At 37.2% G+C, this 26131-nt stretch overlaps 1 long non-coding RNA gene across 2 annotated transcripts; it reads left to right on the top strand.

Moving 5' to 3' along the window:
- On the top strand, positions 1-25923 carry LOC110201604 (uncharacterized). Of its 2 annotated transcripts, none has more exons than XR_013485084.1 (3): positions 1-256; positions 5750-5834; positions 24032-25923. It is a non-coding gene; the product is annotated as an uncharacterized LOC110201604 (long non-coding RNA). The 2 variants fall into 2 exon arrangements; XR_002322523.2 differs by lacking the exon at positions 1-256 and adding an exon at positions 5242-5572.
- Positions 25924-26131: the final 208 nt, after the last annotated feature.

The following is a 26131-nucleotide window of genomic DNA, read 5'->3' as shown; positions in this document are numbered from 1 at the left end:
CTGGTGGAAACCAGCTTGAAAAACCACCAGGTGCCCCAGCATTCTAAGCAACCAGGTCTCCCAGGGCCTCAGCACAACTAAGGGAAGCAGCACTTCAAGGGGCCCCAGGCCAATAAAAACCCTGCAACATCCATCTGAAAGGAGCTGAAGAAAGAGAAAGGAAGGAAAGGCCTAGGTGAGCAGGAAATCTCCAGGGACCACACTATCCAATCCTACCCCTAGAGTTCCAGTGTTGCTGATTCCAGCCCAACACCAGGTAAGCTACCAGAATCCTACAGTCTCCAACTACCAACATCAGAGTCCTCAGCACACACAGCCAGTGACCAGGCCCTAGACTCCCAACACAAAAAGCTTGGGTCAATGCCCTCTGCTCCCAGCAAGAGAGCTCAATCTCTTAAAAGGCCAGGAAATAAGCAAACACCATGAACAAAAAGAAATGTACCATAGATCAATATTATGAGAACAGTGACAATCAAGGCAGAAATTCTGAAGAGTACAACATTGTCAACAAACCCACATCTGGAACCTCAAAAGGAAATATGAACTGCTCTGAAGCCAAAATAAGCTTTCTTGGAAGAGCTCAAGAAGAATTTTAAAAGTCAAATAAGAGATGTAGAAGAAAAAATTGGAAGAGAAATTAGAGGCATGCAAGAGAGAGACAATAGCTTGGAAAAGGAAGGACAAAAATTAACTGTAGAAAACAAGTCCTTAAAAAATACAATTGGCCAACTGGAAAAAAAGTACACTAAAATAGTTCAGGTGGGAGGTGATGAGGGACCCCACTAAACTACTGGAGAGAAGGGGGCATATTCAAGAGATGTTACGAAGGTGAAATTGACAAGCCTTGGCAACAGATTGGATATGGAGGGGTAAGAGATATTGAGGAGTCAAGGATAACACCTACATTGCCAGCCTGAGGGACTAGGAGGATGGTATTGCCCTCCAAGTAATGGCAAAGATATGTGGTGAGTGGAGGCTTTCAGGGGAAAGATACTGAGTTTGGTTTTGCAAATATTGAATGTAAGACATCTATTGGAAATCTAGTTTGAGATTTCTGAAAGGCAGTTAGAGATGAGTGATTAGAGTTCCACAGAGAGATTAAGGCAGGATAGATAGTTTTGAGAATCATTAGCATAGATATGATAATTAAATCCATGGGAATGGATGGGATCACCAAGTAAAACAGCATATTGTCTACAATTATTTTAAATGGAATTTATCTTTCTACCTTCCTTATAAATTTTGTTGGTAATACATACAAATGCTGATGATTTATGTATGTTTTTTTATATCCTGCAACTTTGGTAAAGTTGTTAATTGTTTCAACTAGTTTTTTTTAATTGATTCTCTAGGGTATACCATTATATCACCTGCAAAGACTGATAGTTTTTATTTTATGTTGTCTGTTGCTACACCTTCAATTTCTTTTTATTTTTTAATTGCTATAGGTAGCATTTCCAGCATAATATTGATTAGTAGGAGTGATTGTGGACATTTTTGCTTCACCCCTGATTTTATAAGAAGGGAAAGCTTCTAACTTATCTGTCTTACACACAATGCTTTCTCTTGCTTTCAGGTAGATACTCATCGTTTTAGGAAAACGTCCATTCATTCTTGCGCTTTCTAGTAGTTTTAATAGGAGTTGAATTTTGTCAAAAGATTTTTTCTGCATCTATTTAAATATTTATGATTTTGTTGTATCTGTTATTGATATGGTAAATTATGCTTATCATTTTCCTAATATTGAACCAGCCCTATATTACTGGTATAAATCCTATGTGGTCATAGTGTGTGATCTTTGCAATAAATTGCTATAATCTCTTTGTTTGTATTTTATTTAACAATTTTGCATCAATACTCATTAGGGAATTTGGTCTATACTTTTCTTTCTCTATTTTTTGTTCTCCCTCATTTAGGTATCAGAACCATTTGTTTGGTAACACTACTTTGCCTATTTTTTCCGAAATAGTTTCTATGGTATTGTATTTATCATTTTTTAAATTTTTTTGTAAAATTTAATTTTATGGCCATCTGGTCCTGGGGATTTTTTCTTAGGGAACTCATTTATGGTTTATTAAATTTCTTTTTTCTGAGATAGGATTAATTAAGTATTCTATTTCCTCTTCTGTTAAACTGGCAAATTATATTTTTGTAAATATTGATCCAGGACATTTAGGTTGTCAGTTTATTGGCACATAATGAAGCAAAAGAGTTCCCAATAAAACCTTCACTTTCACCTTCATTGATAGTTCATTCACCTTTTTTTTATTTTTGATACTTATAATTTTTTTATTTCTTTTTTAAATCAAATTAGCCAGTGGGCTATCTATTTTATTAGTTTTTTTCCCCTCCTAAAATCAATGACAGAAGGCATATGAGTAATATGAAATGAGGAAGAGGGGAGAAGAGAGAGCTCATTGACAATGCCCTCAGTTTTTTTCTGTAAAATATGAGTCAAGGTTCTCAAATGAAAGTGTTGGGGAAGTGGGAGCTATGGGTGATTTGAGGAAGGATTAAAATGTTTGGAAAAGCCTCTGTAGAGAGTGGAAAAGTGATGTTTATGAGGCAGGTATAGAATGACTGCCTAGCAAAAGTGAGTTCCCAGTTGATGCTGTGTAATATAAATTTGCAGAGGACCCAGTTAGAATCGTTGTATGATATTCTCTACCTTCATTCAGCAGCATGTGTATAAGAGTGAAAGCAGTGAATGGTGGGAGTAATCCAGGATTTAGGCTTGGCAGGGTGTGATCAGCAAAACAATAAGGGATTCAAGAGAGGAGGACAATGCAGATCTGAACTGATTTACCAAGGGGTCAAAATGAGGAAAAGAGGAAAGAGTGACTCATGCAGGAGAGGTAGCCTGAAAGGGAATGGACAGTTCAAGGGTTCTGAGCTCATGATGTAGATGAAGAGTAGGATTTTGTATAGGAAGTCCGAGGAGAAGTGAAAAAAAAGAGATTATGGTTCGATTAAAAAGACTTCAAATTTCTTGAATGTCTAGCTACTGCATTTGTGGGTAATGTCAAGATGAAGAGTATGACATAATTTGTGTTATGGCTGAGGTAGGGTGGAAGAGGAGAGAATGGGAAGTGAGTGTTGAAGAACTGGGAGATACACACACACACATATACACACATATACACATGCAAATACATATATACATACGTATACATATGCATACATATGTATATGCATGTATGTGTGTATGTGTGTGTGTATATATATATATATATATATATAGCGAGAGAGAGAGAGAGAGAGAGAGAGAGAGAGAGAGAGTAAGAGAGTATATGAGGAGGAGATGATGTGCATGTTGATGCCCCCTGGTATGAGGGCAGGAGTTGGGGAAAAGAGAGCATTTGTGATCAATGTACTGAACTTATTTAAGAAGGAAGAAGAGTTACTTGAAGGTTGAGGTTGGTAAACAACTACCAGGGTTTTGATTGGGTAGTAGATATGAATAGCATGAACCTAAAAGGAGGAAGGGTTACTGAGTAATGAAGTCAGGGAGAAAATCTGGAGGTAGCAATGGGGAACAAGGAGTATTCCAGCTTCCCTACCTCAACCAATGAAGTAAGGGGAATGAATGAAAGGGCAACCAGTACTGGAAAGAGAGGCCAAGAAGTCTGTACCATTGCAGGGGTTGCAGGTAGCAGTAACAACTAGTAGATGGAAGGAGTGGGAAAGGAAAATATTTAAGATAAAAGAACATCTTTTGCCTGTGGAATAGTCATTCTGCAGGGCACAGCGGAAAGGGCGTTGTTGTTGTTGCTGAAGCTGCTGGTGGAACTTCGGGACAGGAGGGTTGAGAGGGACAGGAATAGGTAATTAAGGGATGGAAAACAGGAAATGGGGTTTGAATGATGACCAGAATCATTGGGGTATGTAGGGTATGACCAATAGATATTTAAAGGATTTGAGCAAGCAGTTCTCAAGGGAAAAAAAAATCCAAGCTAAAAATACCACATGAAAAATTCAAACTTCTAATACTGACAGAAATGTAAATTAAATCATCTCTGAGGTTGAACATCATGCCAGCAAATTGGTAAAGCTGAACCAAAAAGAAAGGAAAATGACAAATGTTGAAGGGACTATTTGAAACTAGTCATATTAATGTACTGCTAGAAGAGCCAGGAATTAGTCCATTCATTCTGAAAAGCAATTTCTAAGTGCCCAAATGTTACTAAACTGTGCAGAATGCTTTAGACCATGTGTACCACTACTGGGTTTATTCCACCAAAAACTCAAAGAAAAAAGACTCGTATGTACAAAGATACCAGTTCTTGCTATTGTGACCAAAAAAACCAAAACCAAACAAAACACAACAACAACAAAAAACTGCAAGCTTAAAGGAATATACATCAATTGGGGAAGTGCTAAACAAATCATATGAGTACAATGGAAAACTACTGTGCTATGAAATGACAAAAAGGATGATTTCAGCGAAACCTGGGAAGATTCATAAGAACAGATTTATAGTGAAGTGAGCAGAACAATAACATATTTATACAAAAAATATAAACTTCCCTTAAGTCTCAGCTGAAGTCCCTCTTTCTGCAAGAAAACTTTCCTAGTCTTCTTTAATCTTAGCTCCTTTATTATGAGATTATTTCCAATTTATCCTGTCTATAGAAATCTTGGCATGAAATCCCATGAGCCGTGTCATCCTAACAATATTTATACCTCAAACTGTCAGAAAAAAAAACAACAAATTGACAGAAAATGGAATAGGTTTACCAACATTCCTATAACAATCGATCTTGATCATAAAAAAGAAGAATCAGAACATCTCAGTCCCCACGTGCTAAGTAAGATGAAGTAGAAATGACCCTTCAGACAAAGTTGAGAAATGCAGATTGATAAGATGAAGTACAAACCAAGGAAATATAATTCTGAGAGCAGACACAATCTTGATAACGTGAAAGAATTTATTTACATTTCATTAAGGTATCAAAGAAAAAAATAATACTGAACTCTGACTTTAGGCACAAGTCTGTCAGAAATAATTTTATATAATTCAATATTATTCTAAATCTAAGGACATCTAGCCAAAAGAGAAATGTCCAACTTGTATAACTCTTGCCTACCCCTCCCCCTTCCCACCAAGCCCTCAGGCATTTCTCTATCCCTGGTACTGCCTTCTGAACTTGTATTGGTCTGATCAGCCACAGATGAACACATTCTACCTTGACTACAACATTGTGATGTCACTGGTCTTCTTTAAAAGCAAAGGATGAACAACTACTGCACAGTGCCTGACACTAAGAAAGCCTTTATTAAATGATTATTGATTGACTAACTATCTGAAGGCAAATTGAGGCAACCTTTGTAGAACTCTTGAACAGAGAATAGATTAAAATAGTTTGGTGTTAACATTCCATAATAATAGTCACTACTAAATTCCTTTTGGTGACCATTCATAACTTAATCTAGTGATGTCCAGAAATAGTCAAAGAAAATTCCACTCTCTGATCAATATCTTGATTCTTAACAACTGGAAAAAGAGGATGCTGCCCTTGGGTGTGTATAGCCCAAACATTTCAAGGGATGGGAATGTTAACAAAAGAAAAAGGTACTCTTTATAATAAAATGTGGTTTACCCTTTAATCTATTTCTCTAAAACGGTCTTTTTTGTTCTTGACCTCCTACATATTATCAAACAGGGAAAAGTCTTGAGAGGGTTTTTAATTAGATAAATATTTATTTTTCAATTGAACTAAAAATGAGATTTTCTAATATGCTTCCACAGAGAGAAAGCTATCACAAGAAGGAAAAGAAGTGGCAAGGATAACATTATGATGCAAAGAGAATAGTCAAGAGGACATCAATAACAGGTAAGCTTTTGAAAACTTTTCTACAAAAGACCACCTCTTTACAGTCAAGCAGTTAACTCAGTCTAGCCTTGACACAGCTGTCAAAATAATCTTCCTAAAATACAGATCTGACCATGTCACTCAACCTTCGGTAGCTTCCTACCATCTCCAGGGTAAAACACAAATTTTTCACCTTGATATTGAAGGCCCTTTTCAAATTTGCTCCATTTGCTCTGTTCCTCCATTTGCTTTTCTTCCTACATGTTACCTTTGAGCCTCTGAGGTGCAATTCATGTTTATTTCCTAATGGAGATCTTTCGTGATGATCTTAGTATTGTGGCACTCTCAAAAATTATATTGCATTTCCTACGTTCTATTTAATTTATAAAATGCAAGCTCCTTGAGGACAACAGCTATTTCATTTGTCTCTAGATTCAAAGTATCTAACATAGTGTTTTGCACAAAATAGGCATTTAATGAACATTTTTTTTAATTTGGATTGTGTAAAAAACTACACGATGACACTGTAGTCATTGTTTGAAGACTTCAAACAATCTGTAATTGACTTAGTAGAGCAAAAATCATCTATTAAGGCTGTGACAAGGAGATTGTCAAACACATTAAGATCATAAAATATTCCTGGAGAAGTGTGATCACAGAAATAATTGTATTCAATGACCTGTGGATTATTAATGTGAAATGAGATATGAAATTGGGATATATACGCTTGATATAGATGCTTATAGCTATATCATAGAGGATGTCCCGAGCAAGGTCTAAATGAGAAAGGGATTATTTAAGATGGTAGAGACTTCCAGATGTCCCTATTTGAAGATAGTATTAGGCTGATTATATTATCAATAAGATTATAGCACTTATTAATGAGATCTATGGTTTCTGAAAAGAAGACATCTTAACAACAACAAAATTAAAAATAGCTAACATTTAGATAGCACTTTAAGGTTGCAAAGCACTTTGTAAATATTATCTCATTCTATACTCATAACAATCCTGGGAGGTAGGTTCTATCATTATCCCCACTTTAGACATGAAGAAACTAAGGTGAAGTCACAAGCTCAAGATCCCATAGGAGTAAGTGTTTGAGGCTGGATTTCGACTCATGGCTTCCCCACTTCAGGTGTAGCACTCTACTGTGAGTTATCTAGCTACCACTCATTTCATAAACGAAAGCTAAATGGATGAAAAATCCTTATTGTTAAGATGTTATACAGTTGCAAGATCAATTTATTGAGTTTGCATATCAGTATGTATGAGAATGTATGTATGTGTGTGCGTGTACACACACATACACACACACACAGACACACACACAGGACAGCTACTTCAGATGGACAATAAACTGGGCCCAGAATTAAATAAGCAGAACAAATTGAACTGCTTTAGGGAAATTTCCTAGTGCTTTTAATTATTCCAAGCAACTCTTCGGCACAAAAGTGCAGTTTTTCAGCACAAATGTCTTCCCATTGTTGTTATATGTTTTCTAATCTTGGAACACTACAGTTTCAGAAGAATAAAATCTATGTGTGACCCAGAGTTAAAAGGAGAAATGCATAATACCTTAGAGTGAAAAAAAATACCCTGACATCTATATAGCTACTTAAGCTTTGAAAATGCTTATATTATCTCATTTGAACCTCATAACAACCTTGTGAAGTAGGTACAATTGGTATTATCCCATTCTGTTTAAACAAGAAAACAGACACCGTGAGGTTAAGTCACCCACTTGTATTCACCTAGCTAATTTTTAATGTAAGAGAGAACTAAACTTCCTTACTTTAAAAATCCATCAATCTGTCCATCATACTCCTCAGGCAACCACATATTTCTAATGATCATCAATGCTAAAGAAGTGGCATAAGGTATGACTAGGTAATGAATTATCAAAAAGGAGGTAGGGCTGATCTTGAAGTGAGAGAAAGAGTAACAGATACTCAGAAAGAGTGGTATACATGAATCCATTTAAATTAGAGGGCATTCTCCAATATTTTAAGTATGGAAGTATGGAATTTTAACATTTTAAGTATAGAAGATGCAAAGGGCAACATGGACAAGGCTTCCTGAACATGGGATGATATGGGTGGTTTACTCTCTGTAACATTGGAGGAAATGTGCATATTTGTCAAATTATAGACCCATTGAGCTACTGCAGTAGTAATGGAAGATGTTTTGAAGTCCCCAGCAATGGAAACCACAGAGCCACATTAGAGTTTGAATTTCTTCTTATTGCCAAATTGATCCCCCTGAAATTTGTAACCATCTTCCCTTTTGGGTTAAGGACGTGTTTGCTAATTTTCAGCCTGGAGCACATTCTGTTTCAGAGTTGCAAATTACTTGGAGTTGAACTTTCAAAAGGATGTGGAGGATTTTTTAACCACAACAAGATTGAGGGAAATTAATATAGCAATTACTGGATGCAGTTGGAGGTTTCAGGGATGGAGGAGCTTCTCCTTTATTTATTATTATTCATTAATCACACAATGCATATTTACCATGAAGGTTTAATAAAATGGAATTATTGTTAGTCTTTGTGAGTAGGTTCCCTAAGTGTTAATGATCATGTTCAGTGCCCGATAACCTAAACTAGGGCATGGAAAAGGCAAGTGGAGGTGTTGCTCGGTGTGCTGACCCATAACTCCATCCTTCCAAAGCTATTTCTGAGGTATATGAGCATGGTGCCATCATGTATCTGGAAAAGTTCTAAGGAGCCTCTTCCATCTCAGATGTTTGTTCTGAGTCGTGAAACTAGGGCAGTGATTCTTAGAAAGGACTGGTGCTTCCAGATGACAATTAGCCATGTCACAGAAGGCCAGATTTCAATAACCTGCCCAAGAGATTTAGAATTTCTGAAACCTGCGTTCTAGTCCCTGTTTAAATATAACCCTGGATCTTCCTTTCCTTTTTTGTAAAAAAGAGAGAATCGCACAAGGTGAGAGCTAAAGTCCCTTCCAGTTTTAAAAGCCTGAGAGTAATATGTGGTCCCCAAATGACTCCACTTTAAGTTATTTAAGGGAGTTGAATTGAGTGATCCTTCCTGTGTGACCTTAGCCAAGTCACTCCCCCTGCCTTGGGTCCATTTACTCCCCTTGAAAAATGAATGATCTGTAATAGGTTCCCTTTAAGGTCGTTTTACAACTCTAGCATTCTGTTGGCATACATTGAGGCTGTAAATAGTGTCAATTGTTAATCAACAGGCCCTTTTGAAGTTATTACTATGCATCAAAGGCTGCCAAGTTCTGAGGATTCAAAGAAAGGAAAAAGCAGTTTTTGTCCTTATGGAAGGAACAGTCCAGTAGGCGAGGCGGTTTGCTACAAACTTTTTCATCCCTCTCCTGGAAGACATTTATGTCTTTACCCTTTGGCAGGAGTCCTTAACTACTTTTGTGTCATGGAACCTACTGGCAGTTTGGTGAATCTTATGCACCACTTCTTAGATTGTTTTTAAATGTGGGTAAAATAAAGTATATAAAATTACCAATTACATTGAAATAATCATCAAAATTTTAAAAACAAACAAACAAAAAAAGAGTTCATGGACCTCAGGTTAAGAACTCCTCTGCTTTAGGGGTTATCATTTTACCCTTTCTTCCACATACTCAGTCTTCATGGATGCTAGGTGTGAAAAAAGACATCAGAAGAAACCAGTTGGCACAGTGGATATTGTTGAAGTTGGAGTCAGGAAGACCTGAGTTCAAATCTGACCTAAGATTTTTACTAACTGTGTGACCTTGGGCAAGGCACTTATCTTCCTGCTATCTCAATTTCCCCTTTTGTAAAATGGGGATAACAGCACCTACCTCCTAGGGTTTTTATAAAAAATAAAATGAGATTATATTTGTAAATTGCTTTGTAAAACATAATGTATTTTAAATGCTATTAATATTATTTTAATAACACTAACATCATATAATGTATTAACATATACTAAAGAGAATTAATATTATTATTAAAGATAATAATACAAGCTACTGACCTTTACAACTAGTTATCAGGAATAATTGATTAAAATATGAAGCTGTCAGATGGCATCTCCCTCGATGGAAGTATACTCATAGTGTTAGAATGGAGTCTCCTAGGATCTCTGCCTTCTCACCTGGGTGATCTGTTTCCTTTTTCTTCTGGGAGCACCTTTCATATTGCTTACCTTAGGTGTAATTTGTAGAGCAGTTCTTGTGTGTCACCCTGGCCCACATTAAAAAAAATCCTGGTTATAGCTCTGCCCATCAATGGCCACTAACACCCTTGAAGATTATTATTAACCACTGAGTTACAGCTTAGTCTAAAACCTGATTATTTATAGTCATAAAATAATTCACTCCTACCACACAAATCTACTGAAATAATTTTCATTTCTATGCAAGTAAAACAGAGATTAAGCCCATAATTTAAATACAAATAGTGTAGGAAATACTTGTCTTCTCTTCTTTGAGGGCAATTTATAGAGCTTATTAAACATATCCAACCTCAAGAAATTCTACCAGGAGCCTTATGTTTTAATTCAAGATCTACTCCTTTTGTGACCTTGGGCAAGTCAATTAGTTTCTTTGGATTTTTGTTTTCCCATCTGCAAAAGTAGAAGCCTTTCTTAGATAGCATCTGAACTCACATACAGGTCTAAACCTCCATGATTCAGTAACTCTAATTCCCAAAGGGGCAAGTGGACTTTGAGTGGTTTAGAACAGGAAACCTAAACCCTTTTCTGCTATTTCCTAGCAATGTGAGTTTGAATAAGTCATTTTACATCTCTGGGCCTCTGTTTCCTCATGTATAAAATAAAGAAGTTTTATTAGATGACCTTAATGACCCTTGTAGAAACTTTTTTTTTGATTACTTCATTCCAAGACTGATATATACACACACACACAGAGACACACACACACATCACCATTTTTTGAACATGAGAAAAAAAAAGCAAAATTAGTAACAAGGATTCATTGTGCTAAATGTTCACTTTCTATACACTGTAAGTCAGTAAAAAATATAAAAAAAACCCATCCTTTATCAAGAACTTATGCTATGTACCAGGCACTTTGCTAAGTGCTGGGGATACAAAAAGAGTCAAGTGACAAAGCTCACTGTCTAATGGGTGGTGGGGAGAGTGGGAGGAGACAACAAACATCAGTGTTAGGCACAGAGTGATAGAACACAAAACAACAAAACAGAATCCTCTGTACTGTGGAAAAATCATCAGCTCCTTGCCTCACAACACTCCTTGCCTGTAATTTCAGGGAATATATATCAATTGGAAAACACATGCATGTGGCAGAGGCTGAAGGCTCTTCCCTAGGAAAGAACAGAGCTCCCATAGGATTGAAACAAAGGATCAATAAGTAATTCCTAGAATTAAAAAATGAGGAACTAAAGGAGGAAATTTTAGTAACAGTGACTCTTAAGCAGCTGTGGTTTTCTGCTGCCATGCTCTAATGTATGTCTCTCTCCTCTGGGTAGCTCAAATGGAGAATTTCCAATATCAATTAATAATGTGGATTCTGATGTTGATAGGGATTGTTTCAAAGTAGCCATGATCTGTCATTAACCCAGCACGAAAGAACACATTTTAAGCAATGTCTTGCTGGGAAGAAAAGAAAAGCCAAGATTTTGTTTAAAGCTCTAACTTACCTAGAAAGGGGGAAGGGAGGAGAAGAGAGAAGAGGAGGAAAGAGAAAGAAACAGCTACTTGGAATTCAGAAATCTTGAAATTTTCCTTTGAATAAAAGGGGTCAAAATGTTGCCAATCAATTTCTTTCTGGTCTTCTGATTTCCAATTAAAAATAATATAATTGTGTGTGTGTGTGTGTGTGTGTGTGTGTATGACAGAGAGAGAGAGATGGATGATTACACCAAGAGATTTTAGTATGTGCTTATGAGGATGGAAAATAATGGAAGACTTTATTTCTCAAAAAAAAAAAACCTTACCACCAAAACATAATTCGGCCTTGACCTGTAGTTGTCCTTTTTATCCTCAAACTTTCCAGAATGAGGACTGCTTTGAAAATCTATAGCTAAATGCCCTTTAGGGATTAACCAAGGTCAACACCAATCACTGGAAACTTAACACTATCATCTATGCATTTAGTGTCCAAGGGAGGAAGGTTAAATGTATTAGCCTGAGTCCTTTAGGGCCTAGAACATCTATAGGCGGTGTGAATGTGTAATCAACAACTGGAGATTTTTTTTTCAATTTGTGCAGCTCTGACAAAGCAGTGTTGATGGTTATATAAATGCTACAGTACAGCGCTTTTGGTCTAAACTGTGGTTTATACATGTTTTTGTTGTTGTTGTTGTTGTTGTTTTCCTTTTCAGGGCCATCAATATCCCATGGGCCTAAATAACCAAAGTACTACTTCATGTGATTATTTAAGGCTCTTATTTATTCCAAAGTACTGATGTGGCCACTAGAAAGAGGGAAGCTCCCTTTGTTATACTCAGAGATATGTTTGCTAGCTGTCATTCTTTCTAAACTTCTCCTCTCATGATCTTGCATTTTGGTGTTCAGTCATTTCTCAGGCATGTCTGACTCTTCATGACACCCTTTGTTTCTTGGCAAAGATGCTGGAGTAGTTTGCCCTTTCCTTCTCCAGCTCATTTGCAAATGAGGAACTAAGGCAAACACAGTTAAGTGACTTGTCTAGGTCACACAGCTAGTAAGTGTCTGCCAAATGTCAGCTCATGAAGATGAGTCTTCCTGACTCCGGGCTTGGTGCTCTATCCTCTGAACCACCTAGCTTCCTGATCTTGTAATGGTTTTGTTTCTGTTTTGTGTATACTTATCAGTGAACGTGGTGTTACATTAAACTTTGTATCCCAAGCATCTGGTTTAGTGTACTTAATAAAGATTTGTTGGTGTATATATACTAAAAAAGAAATAAAACAACTAACACATATAATTTTCAACCACCCATTCATTCAATAAATATGCATTTTTGTTGAGGGTCTATTAAGTCTCAGAGATGCAAAGGCAAAAGTGAAACTGTGGGGGCAGCTGGGTGGCTCAGTGGATAGAGCACCGGCCCTGGATTCAGGAGGACCTGAGTTCAAATCCGGCCTCAGACACATAACACTTACTAGCTGTGTGACCCTAGGCAAGTCACTTTACCCCATTTGCCTAGGCAAAAAAAAAAAAAAAAGGAAACCATTCTTGCCCTGAAAGAGTTCACATTTCACCATGACAGAGTTTTTGCTTTTAAAGAATTTCCAGGCGAGGTAAGAAACACACAAAAAACTGATAATACAAGATAAAAGTGGAATGAAAGATACAATATACTATTGTCATACTATATTGGTAGTAAGAGCTGCTGGGAAGTAGTTTTCCCAGATGGAAGGAGAAACCCAAGAGCCAAGGAGTATGGAACTCTATTGAGAAGAGTATAGGGATGAGATGTGCCTGCAAAGGAAGGAGGATGCCGATCCCGAGGACTGACTGTAGTTATGAGCTGTCGCAGTGTTCTTTGGCTCACTAATCCACTTAAAGAGAAATCTTCCATAAAATACTTGCCATTTACCTCAGTGTACCCTGCCTCATGGCTAAGCTGGGACCTTTTATTCTTTTTCCACTTTACCCTTTGGCTTCAAAATCAAGTAAGTAATGCAGGAATAATTTCCTTCTCCTCTCTTTATCCTAAAGTTTATGCAGAGCTGAAATGCTTGTTTTTTTAATTGTTGTATTCCCCATTGCTGATAGTAGTTTACAAGTCTTATTTCTCTTTATGAGTGAATTTGGTGCAGTCTGTAGTCAGATCAGAGTTCGAATGAGATGAGAAGGGAGCCCTGGCATAGGAGGTATAATAACTACCTGGAGGCTAGCAATTCACAGTTCAATGCGTGGTCCTATAACTCTCCCAAAAGAAACCCTAAAAGTTGAATTTGAGGATCTCTTAGATTTTCCCTAGTGAGCTAATTGGATCTATGTTGCATCTGGAGATTTAGGTGCTAGTCCCTGGGGCAAAATGCAGCCCCTTTACCAAGGAAAGAAAGGAAATAGGAGAGAATGCCAAACAAAACCTCAAATCTGGGGTAGCCTAGTAGGAATAGACTATGAAGATTTTGACTACATCCTCCTTCTATCTTGGAGGGAAAAGTGAAGAAAATGGAAACTTTTAGGAGTCCACAGTGACACCTAGTATTAAACTGTGTTATTTTAGAACAGTGGTCTCTAAAATGGAAGTCGTAAGCCCCAAAGGGTATGTAAGATGATTAGATCAAATGTAGGCAGAAATATGGGACCAACATGGCCCATTTCTTATAGATGCTTCTCTATCTGGGTGGCTACTACAAGAGATGAACAGGCTATTAGTTCTTTTCCTTCCCTCTCTTTGAGGCCTAGGTAGTGGTAGCAGAGGAAACACATATAGTTTGAGATGGACTATGTTCATCTCAAAAAGTAAAGATGATTGAGGCATGGATGGCAGGGCTAAGGAGGTTGGATTGGATGAACTGAGGAGTCCAAGACAGGGCATGTGGAGCCTCTAGCTAGCTCCTTTCTCTCTCTCCACCTATTCTTTGAAGAGCTGGGCAGCAAATGAGCTTGAGCAAGTGGCACCAATCCAAAGTACCAGGACTAACATACTAGTTAAAGATTAGAATCAATCAGAAGCATATATTAATCACCTACTATGTGTCAGCTATTGCATTGCTAGGGGGAGGAAGGAAGGAAGGAAGGAAGGAAGGAAGGAAGGAAGGAAAAAAAGGAAGTAATGATTTATTAAGTATCTATTATGTACTGGGAAGTATACTAATTACTTTGCAAATCTCATTTGATACTTGCAACAACTCTGGGAGATAGGTATTATTTTTATCCAAGTTTTACAGTTGAGGAATCTGAGGCAAACTGAGAATAAGTGACTTGTCCAGGGCCACACAGCTAGCAACTGTCTGAGCTGGATTTGTACACAGGTCATCCTGATTTCAGTGCTATATCTACTTTGTCCCTGATGCCTGCCTCCGGGTATACAAAAAAAAAAAAAATTAAAACAGCCCATAGCCTTAAGAAGCTTATGTTTGATTGGAGGGGATGATGCATATGGGTATAGGTATATACAAAATAATATAAGATTATATCAGAATGGAAGACGCCAGCCAGTGGGGCACTGGAAAAGGCCTCATGTATAAAGACATCACTTTTTAGCTAAGTCTTGAAGGAAACAAAGGATTCTAGGTGGCAGTAGGGGAGAGGGAACAGCTAATACAAAGACATGAGGATGGGAGATATAAAGACGTGTAGGAGGAACAGTCAGAAGGTCAGTTTTGTTGGACCAAAGAGTAACTAAAGGAAGTGTAGAGATAATGTGAAATGAGGCTGGAAAGGTTGATTTCAGCCCAATTGTGAAGAGCTATAAATAACAAGCAAAGAACAGTAATACAGAAATATATAGGAAAGGAAATTATATGGAAAATAGCTAGACTTATGATTTTGTTGATATAGGAAACTATTAGATGAGGGAAATCTGTCCACCAGTTAAGGCTGACACCTTCTCTATAACCTACAGTTTTAAGGGTTCACGAAACATCGAGAAATTAAATGATTTGCCTAGGGTCAATTAGTCTGTTTTTATCAAAGATGAGACTTGAACTCAGTTCTTACTCACTCAGTGGACAGCTCTCTATGGACTAAGCCAATTGAAGGATGTCCTGAATTAGAATGGATTTCAGAATATTGACGAAGGGCAAGAAAATTAATACAGAAAAACAGAGAGGGAAAGTTTTCTGTAACCTGCCTAACTCTGTAGGTGACTCCTTCTTAAAATTTCATTTTACAGAGAGAAAGGAACAGGACGCTGAAGCTTTATTTCCTAAAGATTAATTCCTTGCTTGAAGGCCTTCAAGATCTGCCTCTATCATTCTAATTCCTGAGTTTGTCTACAGGCTCTCTAGAGCTCCCACAAATGAAACCAAAGAAAATAGCAGATAGCAAGCTGCTAGATATGTGGCAGAGGTGACCCTTGGGACTATTCACTTATGAGACTAGCCACCCAGGGGCCATAGGTGAACATAGACTCAAAGAGTCATGCTTTTCCAAGACTTTCCAAAAAATCACTCCCCCAGTGTAACTGGCAGTGGACTATATGAAGAAAGAAGCAGCTAAGTTGCTAAATTCAGACTAATTTGCAAAAGAAGATAACACTAATATTTGAAACATCTCAGGGCCTAAAATCCCAGGAAGATGGGAAGGCAGATCAAGTGCAAAACATTCCTGCAAAACTATGTGAGTTCAGGAAAGTGTTGGAAATCTGAGCAACTATTAAGTAAACATAAATCTTTAAGTAGAAGTAAATCATTAAGTAAATTAAAGATGTGATAGAGGAAAATCTTGACTGTTTGGACAGTATGATTTTCTAAAGGAGAAAAAAAGGAGGGTGAGGTTTTGATGAATTGTGCTAATCTCATTATTTATAGATGGCATATAGGGAGAGACCTACTATAAGGTATTTCTCAATGAAGGGCTATTTATAAATATTCCAGCATGGTTACCCCAGCATGGCTACTTCTGCGTTTCAGACAAGAGGGGAATTAAACAGAATTGTGCCTATCAATCAATCTTTCTATCCTAGATTCTAATAACTTGACTTTCTTAAGCAAGTAGAATGCCATCTCAACAGGTACACAAACCCTGAACTCCCCACTGGTCAAAAGAGAAAAATAAGTTCCACCTAGCATCTAGCATTTGATTAAAGCAAATTAGGTTCTACTGATTAGCAGGATGTGAGAACAACAAGACATGAAGTGTACTTGAATTCATTTGGGAAAAAAAAATAAATTAGATATGTTGATAAACTAATTAAAATAAATTAAGCTTTAGTAATATTTAATTTATGGATTAACACTGATGTTTTCACTCATTCAGTATGACAGATGGATACCTGTAACATATGCTATTGAAGGTACACTAAGGAAAGAGTGGGAGTTCTATAGAAAAAGCAGGGCTCAACAGAGACACACACTCTCAAATGGTTAAATTTGACCACAGTACAGTGTGAGCGAAAAGGAACACCGAAAGAGAGGTTTGGAAAGATTGGTTGGGGTCAAATTGTGGAATGCAGAATAGAGGAGTTTGAACTTTATTTGCCTCTAGGATAAGTGATAAACTATAGCTTTTAAAGCCCTGCATAACGTGGCCTCAATCTATCTTTCCAGTCTCATTGGATATTACTCTTCCTCACATACACTGTGATCCCGCCAAACTGGCCGCCTCAGTTCTTCACATGTAACACTCAGTCCATGCCTTTGCACTGGCTGTCCCAAGCCTGGAATGCACTCCCTCCTTAGCTCTACCTCACAGAATCCTCCTCTTGTTGTAAGATAGAGCTTAGGTATCATCTGCAGGAAGATTTCTAAACTCCCAGGGACTTTAGTGTCCACCCCTCCCCCCAACTGCCTTGTTTTTAATCACTTTGTATATGTTTGCATTTATAATTTTATATTTATATAGCATATCTATATATAGCTAACCAGCTAGCTAGCTATACATATATACTACATGTCATGTCCTTGTTGCCACCCTCATTAAAATGTACGCTGAATGGGAGTAGGGATCGTTTCATTCTTTTTATGTGTAACCCCCAGAACCTCACAAAGTTTCTGACATAGTAGGCCTTTAACAAATACTTGTTCACTGATTGGTTGGTCTGGTAAACAGTGAGGAGATGCTGATCTGTTTTTTAATCGAAATACAGGTTTAGGAAGATGTTCTGGTAACAGTTCATAGCACAGATAAGAATGGAGAAAAAATTGTAGGTAGGGGGATCAGTTCAGCAGTTATTATAATACTATATGTGAGGGGAAGAGTCTATTTCTCTGCTTTCAAATAAATACCAAAAAGATGAGGAAAAATTGAGGCAAATAGAAGCAAAAGTGGCATCATTTGATATAACTAATGAAACAAGTTGTCTCTGACTTCTCAGGAGTTCAAGAGGCAACTGTAGATCTGAGTGACCTTCTTCAAAGACAATTTTCAGAACTTCAGTCACTGAACATGAATAATTCAACAATTTTCTGAGTAATCCACACTGAATTTTCCAGTTTTGATTTCAAAATCACAGTTCACTATCTCCTCAAAGGATGGACTAAGGAAAAATAGTACAAGATAGGTCTTGCTTTTCTTGAGACTCATCCACTCCCTGCAGTGGATGAGGATCCTGGAACATACCAAGTTTGGGATGAAATTTTCAGTGTAATTAGTTATTCCAGTTAACACAATACAGAGCAAGTAGAAATAGTAAATAGAATACAGTGCCATTCTCTAACACTCTAAGTAATGTGGATGAGAAAGGTCTTAATTTTAGAAAGAAGGCAGGCAGGAAGGAAGGAAGGTAGAGAGGAAAGGAGAGGGAATAAAAGAAAGGAGAGAGGAAGGAAAGAAGAAAGAATCTCTGAGTTTGTGGTAAAGGCATTCTGCCCCCTCCTGGTTAAGACACAGTGGGAGCCATACCAGTCTTACCTTTCATCTTCTTAAGGGCTTGTTAGCTTCTACCCATTCTGTAGTGACAAGCTGAATCCTTAACACCAACCTAATACTTCATAAGCTCATTTATATGGATGCAGTTGAGAGATGGGGTGTGTATGGATAAAGTTACTTAATGAGCATATATTAAGTACCTATTTTGTCCAAGGCATGACACAAAGCAATAGGCAGAAAAAGAGAAAACCCAAACATCCCATGTTCTCAAGGTGTTCACATTCTAATGGACATGGATAACATTCACAGAAATGAGTAAAAACAGAACATATACAAAGTATGGGCAAAATTATTTTTTGCAGGTAGAAACTACGAATGACTGTGGAGCACAATCATCTCTTAAAAGGTGATACCTGAGCTGAGTCTTAGAAGAAGCTAGGATTCTAAGAGGCAGAAAATAAGAAGCAAAAACATTCTAGGAAGAAGAGACAGCCTATGCAAAGTCATGGAGATAGGAGATGGAATGTTGTTTATGGGACATAGCAAATAGGTCAGATTGGTTGAAATTTAGAATATGAGAGGAGAGATATTGGGAAATTAGTCTGAAATATAGGTTATAGTAAGGCTGTGACCAACTTTATATATTCAGTGTACATAAATCACAACAATTGAAGACAGAAACAGAAAAAAACATGTTAAGACATACGTCCCTGTGAAACTGGAGCCATTATTTAAATTATACGTGTGACATATTTCCTACTAGAAATTCCATCCTCTTACTCCATTCATTCATCAGTCAATCAACAAAAGGATGTCCATTATGTTTAATTCTCTGTAGTAGTCACATGACAGGTGTGGGGGTAGGGTTTGGGTGGATGGGTGGAGGAACTGAATAAGACACAATTCCCGCCCTTAAGAAACAGATGGACATTGCAATTATATAGAAACTTTAAAAACTACATGAATATTTTACATCCAAACTCATTTCACCAACATTACAAAAAGTCATTAAGCAGAGAAAATTTTCAAAAACCATTTGTATTAAGTATTTAATACCATGCTGTGTAAGGATAAAGAATGTTCAATTGAAATTTTTAAAAAGTCAGTTAATATATGAATTTTAATTGGTGTTCTGCATCACTTCAGAGTACGGTAGAGCTTTTAAAAACTTGTTGAGGCTGCATTATTTGTAATTTGCAAGGAATTAAGCAATGTCAAAAGCAAGAAAAATTGGATTTATTTTAGAAAGTTAAAGTGGATAGAATTGAAAATGTAAAAATGCCATAATTAAAAAAGTTTATAGGTAATTGCAACAGTTCAAGGTATAATTGAATCATATTACCATCGAAGGCATAGCTACTTTTTTTTTTCTGGAGAAGGAAAATGTTTCATGATAATAAAAAATAGAGAGAGCACCTTTTATCAGAGAATCTCAAAGTGATTCTCCATTAGTTAATGTTCACAAGACTCCTCTGATACACAATAGCTAAACTGAATTTGCACATTTTAAAGAGAGATAAAGAGGTCCGAGAAAAGATGACAGATAAGGAGATGAGAGAGGGTTGATATGGTCAATCAGTAACCTCTATCCAGTTATCTCTCATGGCCTGACACTCACCATTAGGCTGTACCCTTGCCTTAATTTTCATAATACTTAATATAAGTCTTAATGTAAAAAATAAAAAGACTATTCAGCCTCATTTGATGAAATCAGACAGTAAAATTATTGTCCTAGATTCTGACAAATATAAAGGAAGCTAATTAATGTAATTTGAATGTGACATTTCTCCCTACCCCTCAACTATATTTCTTTAAAAAATAAAGCATCTTGTAGCTTTTAGGTAAGGAAGAAGTCAACTAAACATAAAGAAAATTGGTGCATAGGAAAGACTTTTAAAAAGAATTCTAGCTAGAGATTAAGAAAATGATAAAGATGAGATATTTGTCAAATTTTCAGGTGATACAAAAAGGGGAAGATTAGCTAAGATAGAGGAAGACACATCAAATAGATAACACGTGATATGTTCCCTATTAGAAATCCTGTTGGAATAATATCTCATTAACCTTCTGGAGAAATAGGATTTAAACATTTTACCAGCTAAATACAAGCTAGATTCTCTGATTCTGAGCATTAACCTCTGAACAGAAGGCCTCTTGATTTCATACAAGCTAAAGGCCAAAGTCCTGAAATTGGAGGTTCTGGAGCAGTAAAGGGAGCCTGTAGGCTTGGTGATGAGAAGTGGGTCAGTGGGTAGGAGCTTTGTTCCTCTATTATTACAAATGCCTTGGGGAGATAAACAGTTTAGCAGCATGGAGAAAAGGTCTGGTAACCCTACACCTTCAGTATAGAACTGGTGACAAGGAGAATACTAGTGATGTTTCAGGCTTCATTTCTCTGCCTCTCACTTGATTGAAAGTTTATACTGCCTTCCCATTGGTCACTTCCTTTCACAATAGGAATTCTGACTTTCTGAGAGGAGGAAAGTAAGGATTCGAAAGGGAAAATAATCCCCAAGATTCCATATCTAGAATCCATCTCCTGACTCTTGGTTCAGTTATTTTTTTTTACTACATTACTTTATTTTCACCTTTAAAAAAATTTATGGTGGATTAGAAGGCAGTGGTAAGAAGGAAACACTCATTTGATTGATTGCCCTGGATTCTTTATCTGAAGATGAAGATGGCAACAATTTTGCTGTCATACACATAATACAGATTGATGAAGGGCAAAATCATAGGGAGAGGAGGAGAGGGATAGAGGAACCCAGGCAAGCCCATGCAGTAAGCCTCTCTCTTCTCCTTCTTTGTCCTAAGAGTCTAGCTTACTAATAACACTAGCTTGGGAAAACTATGATTTCACGTTATAAATATGTCTCTGTTTGATTTGTTGCCATGCTTATTATTTAGGTCTACCTTAGAAAGTTATCACAGCCAGCATGACCAGCATGGTAAATTCCCAGGGAGAACCCATTTTCCAGCTGCTTCCCCACCTGGTACCTACCTCTACAGTGGGTGCTCAATGAGTTGACCACATTGCATTTTTTTTTTGTTCCCCACATTCTATCATCCAAATTAATAGATATAAATCAAGTTAACATGCTATTTCTTTTTTGTTTAGTGATTGCATATCTGAAGAAGGGAAAGATATAGGGAGGTAGGAGAAGGGGGAGGGAAGGAGAGAGAGAAAGAGAAAGAGAGAGAGAGAGAGAGAGAGAGAGAGAGAGAGAGAGAGAGAGAGAGAGAGAGAGAGAGAGAGAGAGAGAGAGAGAGAGAGAGAGAGATGGGGAGGATTGAAGTAGGAAGTTCTGGCCACCGTGGTTCACTGGAAATTGGAAATACAACACCCAATCCTAAACACTTCTGTGTTGTAATGACAAGAAATAGCTTTTTCAGACTAGACAAAGAAAAGGAGGCAAAAGTGACTACTTCTGTGGCTCAGAGTTAAAAGAGAATGTATCCGAGAGAAAGTCTCACTGAACCATGTCCATTCAGCACTACAGCATGTCATCATTCTGGACTGCTGAACCAACTATAGTATCAGTTATTCCCCATAATTTCTAAGTGAAATAACCAGAGTATACGAGCATCAGAATCTCCTCCTATCTTCCCAAGATGTAAGATGCAACTCCACGCACTGAATTCCACCTCCCTCTCTTTCTTGATTGATATCTATTCCACAGATTTCTTCACGAAGAAATCTATAAGCCCACACACACTATCTGGCCTCAGTGGCCAGTAGAATCCTGGAGAAAAGCTTACATCTCTAAGGCCAGATTCCCATGCCAGGTTAAGATATGAGGCTTTGTGAAGGAGGCAGAAATAAAGTGAAGCCATAAAGGATGAGGAGTTGAAGAAAAAAAGAAGAAGACATTGCAGGGAAGAAGGAAGTAAGAGCAAAGATACTGAATGGCATTAAGCATCAGAGCAATGACATAAAGAGTAATTACTCTCTTGGTCAGTATGTAATGTTCTAACCAGATGGTAATATAAAATTGGAAAATTATAATGGAACCAGATGATATATGCCCCTGAAGGACAGACAAAAACATTTAAAACATTAAAAAAATAATGTCAAAGAATCACATAATGTCAGGTTTTGGGGTGGAACCTGAAAAATCATCTAGTCATAGCATAGTATGATGATCACATTTAGAAGTGACAAGGTTCTAAGAAATCAGTAGTCCCATCCCTTATTTTACAGAGAAGAAACCAGAAAGTCAGAGAGGTTAAATGATTTTTTTTTTTTCCCTCATGGCCACATTGGTGATAAGTTTAACTCTAATCACTTCATTTTACAAAAAAAAACAACTACTACATCCTAGAAAAAAAATGAAATGATTTCCCAAGTCACAAAGTTAATAACTATCAGTACTAGGACACTAACCCAGGTCAACAAATTCCAAATATTGAACTCTTTCTACTATGTTATATTCCAGGAGAACATTTGTTTCCTGAATATTCTTTAAATAGCAAACCCTCCATAGATTTCCATCAAATTTATCAAATACATAACCACTACAGGGAACTTTTATTATTATCACTTCCAAAGTCACTTGATTGTGTTTCACAGAATGTTTATCTCTCAATTCACAATAACAGCAGTTAGTATTTATATGGTGCTGTAAGGTTTATAAAGCTCTTTACATACTATTATCTCATTTGATTCTCACACCAACTACAAGAAGTATGTGCCATTATTATTCCCATTATGAGGAAACTGAGGAAGACAGTTTAAGTGACTTAGGGTCATAGGGCTACTAAGTATCTGAGGCCAAATTTGAACTCAGGTTTCCATTACTTCAGGTCCAGTGCTCTAGCAACCATGACACCCAGCTGACTCTCATATTGCATACTATATTGATTCAATATATTCAACACATTAGGTCTTGCTGTCTTATAATTACATTATAAGTAGAACTAACATTCATATTGCACTTTTTCATTTGATCCTTACAATAAGGCTGGGAAAATGCTAGTAAAATTTTCATTTTACAAATAAAATGGGAAGATTAGAGAGTTTGAGTGGCTTGCCAAGTGTCATGGAGCTACTATGTGTCAAGATCAGAATCTGAATTTGGGGCTTCCTTGCTCTAATCCCAGCACTGCTGGGATCATCCCTACTTCTATTTCTAGCAATTAGTATTATTAGTTTTCATTCTTTCCCCATAAGTCATTTCATTTCTGGAACAGCAAAAAAACAAATAAGTTAGAGAATAACCTTATACTCCTGCTATCTTTGCCTTTCCCTTTTGACCAAGCATAATTATTTTTTGTTTCTTCTCATTTAACTTTACGCCCATGCCTCCCTAACTCCTGCTGTTTCTTTCCTTTTGTGGTGCTAACAGAATTTTTTCCCCAACATATATTTCTTCTGTATTACACTTTCTCTCTCTCTCTCTCTCTCTCTCTCTCTCTCTCTGTCTCATACACACACACACACACACACACACACACACACACACACACACACACACATAGGCACATACATTTAAGCTTTGTAGAGTGCCTAAAATATTTACCTCTTTGCAGTCTCCACTTATATTTTTATATCTGGTGCAATTAAATCATATGCACAGAATTTAAAGTTTCCCCCACATGTACTTATACTTGACCTGTTGTACATAAAAATATATTCATTCATTGTTCATTTGATTATTAATGGATTGAGTGACTCACTCATATTTTCATTCCTGTTCATACCTGATGAAAAATGAGAAAATGATTTTATCTAGGGAAACCTTTTGCATGGGTAATCATTCTGTATTTATTTCTCCCTACAATTCATGCTTATTGTTCTCACCCTCTACAGACCTGCAAAGATATTGAAATACTGCAGGGTGAAGCCACATCCCTGGGGTACTGCGACCATCCAGTCTCTCCACTCCTGCTCCAGAGCAGCTGGATACCAAAGGAGAAAATCACATCATCCAGCTGATTTTGCCCACCGTTATTCATGGCACACAACCACAACTTGGCCTTTCTGATGCTCAACAATCCTTCTGTTCCACCACCCTTATTGAAATCTTATATCTCATTTTGTCTGGTGACTATTGTCTCCTCTCACCACCGCCCTCAGCTCCAGCCAGAATGTTTATTGCAAATTACATCACTCCCTTACTTTACTGAAATAGTGAGACCAGCTGATGTGAAGAATAACACATGGTCCCTGTCCCCACGAAGCCTAGTGGTAAAGATAAGACATGTACATGATTATTAAGGTGAAGTTTGGAGAGCTATGGGAGAGCTGCAGAGCATTCTAGAAATTTAAAGAAAGGAGAGAAAACTTCTAGCTGGGGAGAATCAGGGAATGGAGGAGATAACATCTGGGCTGGGCCTTGGAGGAAGAGTAGGAATAGAATAGGCAGAGCTGAGAAGAAAGGGCATTCCCAGAAGAAAAATGCTCTATATCCCCTAACTATATTGTAAGCTACTGAAGATCAGAGTTCCCTACTTCTAGTCTATCCTCTCTTCTAACAAAAGAATCTTTCTAAAAATAAAAAAAACAGGTTTGGCTATATTACTCCTTTTCTCAAGAATCTTCCAAGGATTCCTATTCTCTTAAGCCTAAACAACAATAACAACAAAGAAACAAAAAGTCCCTCACAGTCATATTCCAGGATACTTTCCCAAGTATATTTCACAATACTCTAATTTACATATTTTCCATTCTAGCCAAACTGACTTCCTTCTTGCTGCTCCTGGAATTCAGAGTTCCAACTCCCTTCTCCATGCTTTTACCTCAGCTGTGTTCTCATTCCTGGAATGTACTAGCACTTCCCCTGCAACCTTAGCTTCCTTTGAAGTTCAGCTTGCCGTGATCCCGTCAGTTGTCAATGTTGTCTACCTCCTCAAATTATCCCTCCATAGAGTTTATGGTTATTGAGAGCAGCTTTGTCTTGGTAATGCTGGGGCCTTGCACATAGCAGATGCTTAATAAATACTTATGGAATTCTTTTTTTTTTATAATTCTGTTTTCCACCTTTACGGCACAAAGTAGATACTGAATAATATGCTAGAACTCTAAAGATTGTGTCTCCTCCGTTCCTTACATACTACCACCCCAGCAGGAATGCTATTATGTCTTGGCATTCTAGTTCTCAGTTGCCACACCCTTTAGTCCATTTCAATAACATTGCTAAATTATAGCCTCATGGCCCCACTGGGTCACCTCCAACACAGTAGGCTAAAATGGGTTAATCTTTGCTATTTGATGGACAGTCCATCCTATGAAACTGAGCATGATCTATCCTCTGCAACTCATCCATATTCTCCCATGAATCTATCACAGGGAATTTTCCCAGTGACTTCAGGGCCTTTATTTAGTTCTCTTGAGATGGCTTCTTATGGCTTACCAGCCATGAAAAGATATCCTTAACTTCACCAGCTATGCCTATGTTCTAAAAAGCAAGTAAGCAATGGATTTAATGAGAAGGCAGCAACAACTTGAGAAAAGAAATCAATATCCATTATTTCTTCTTCCTTTGATTTCCTTAGGAATCTATTGGCAGAAGAGATGGGTTAAAACTAAGCATATTAGGAAGTGGCTAATGCCTTTGTTTCCACCAAGCTGAGGTAATCCAGGAGTGGGAAGAGTAGGAGAGAAAGAGAACAGTAGTTCCAGACTGTCATTGATTAATTAGGCTGAGACCACTGAAAATTCTCTGGCATTTTGTTGGGTCTAATGATTAAAAAATAGCTATTCACGAGATTGAATTGAGCCACTTTAGATGATGGCTTAGTGGTAAGTGTACAAATAAAAATGACAATTACTGATTTTTATTGAATGACATTATTCTACAGATCATTAGAGAGCTATCAATCCCAGTCCAGAAGGTTTATAATCAAAGCAATTACTCCAAGATTAATTATAATGATGTGCCAATTGACAAATCTAAAATAATAGTAATAA

Source organism: Phascolarctos cinereus, unplaced genomic scaffold, assembly GCF_003287225.1.
Source record: "Phascolarctos cinereus isolate Bilbo 61053 unplaced genomic scaffold, phaCin_HiC Scaffold_3;HRSCAF=262, whole genome shotgun sequence".
Lineage (NCBI taxonomy): Eukaryota > Metazoa > Chordata > Mammalia > Diprotodontia > Phascolarctidae > Phascolarctos > Phascolarctos cinereus.
Note: the sequence above shows the minus strand (reverse complement) of the source record. Positions and strands in the feature narration are given on the sequence as shown.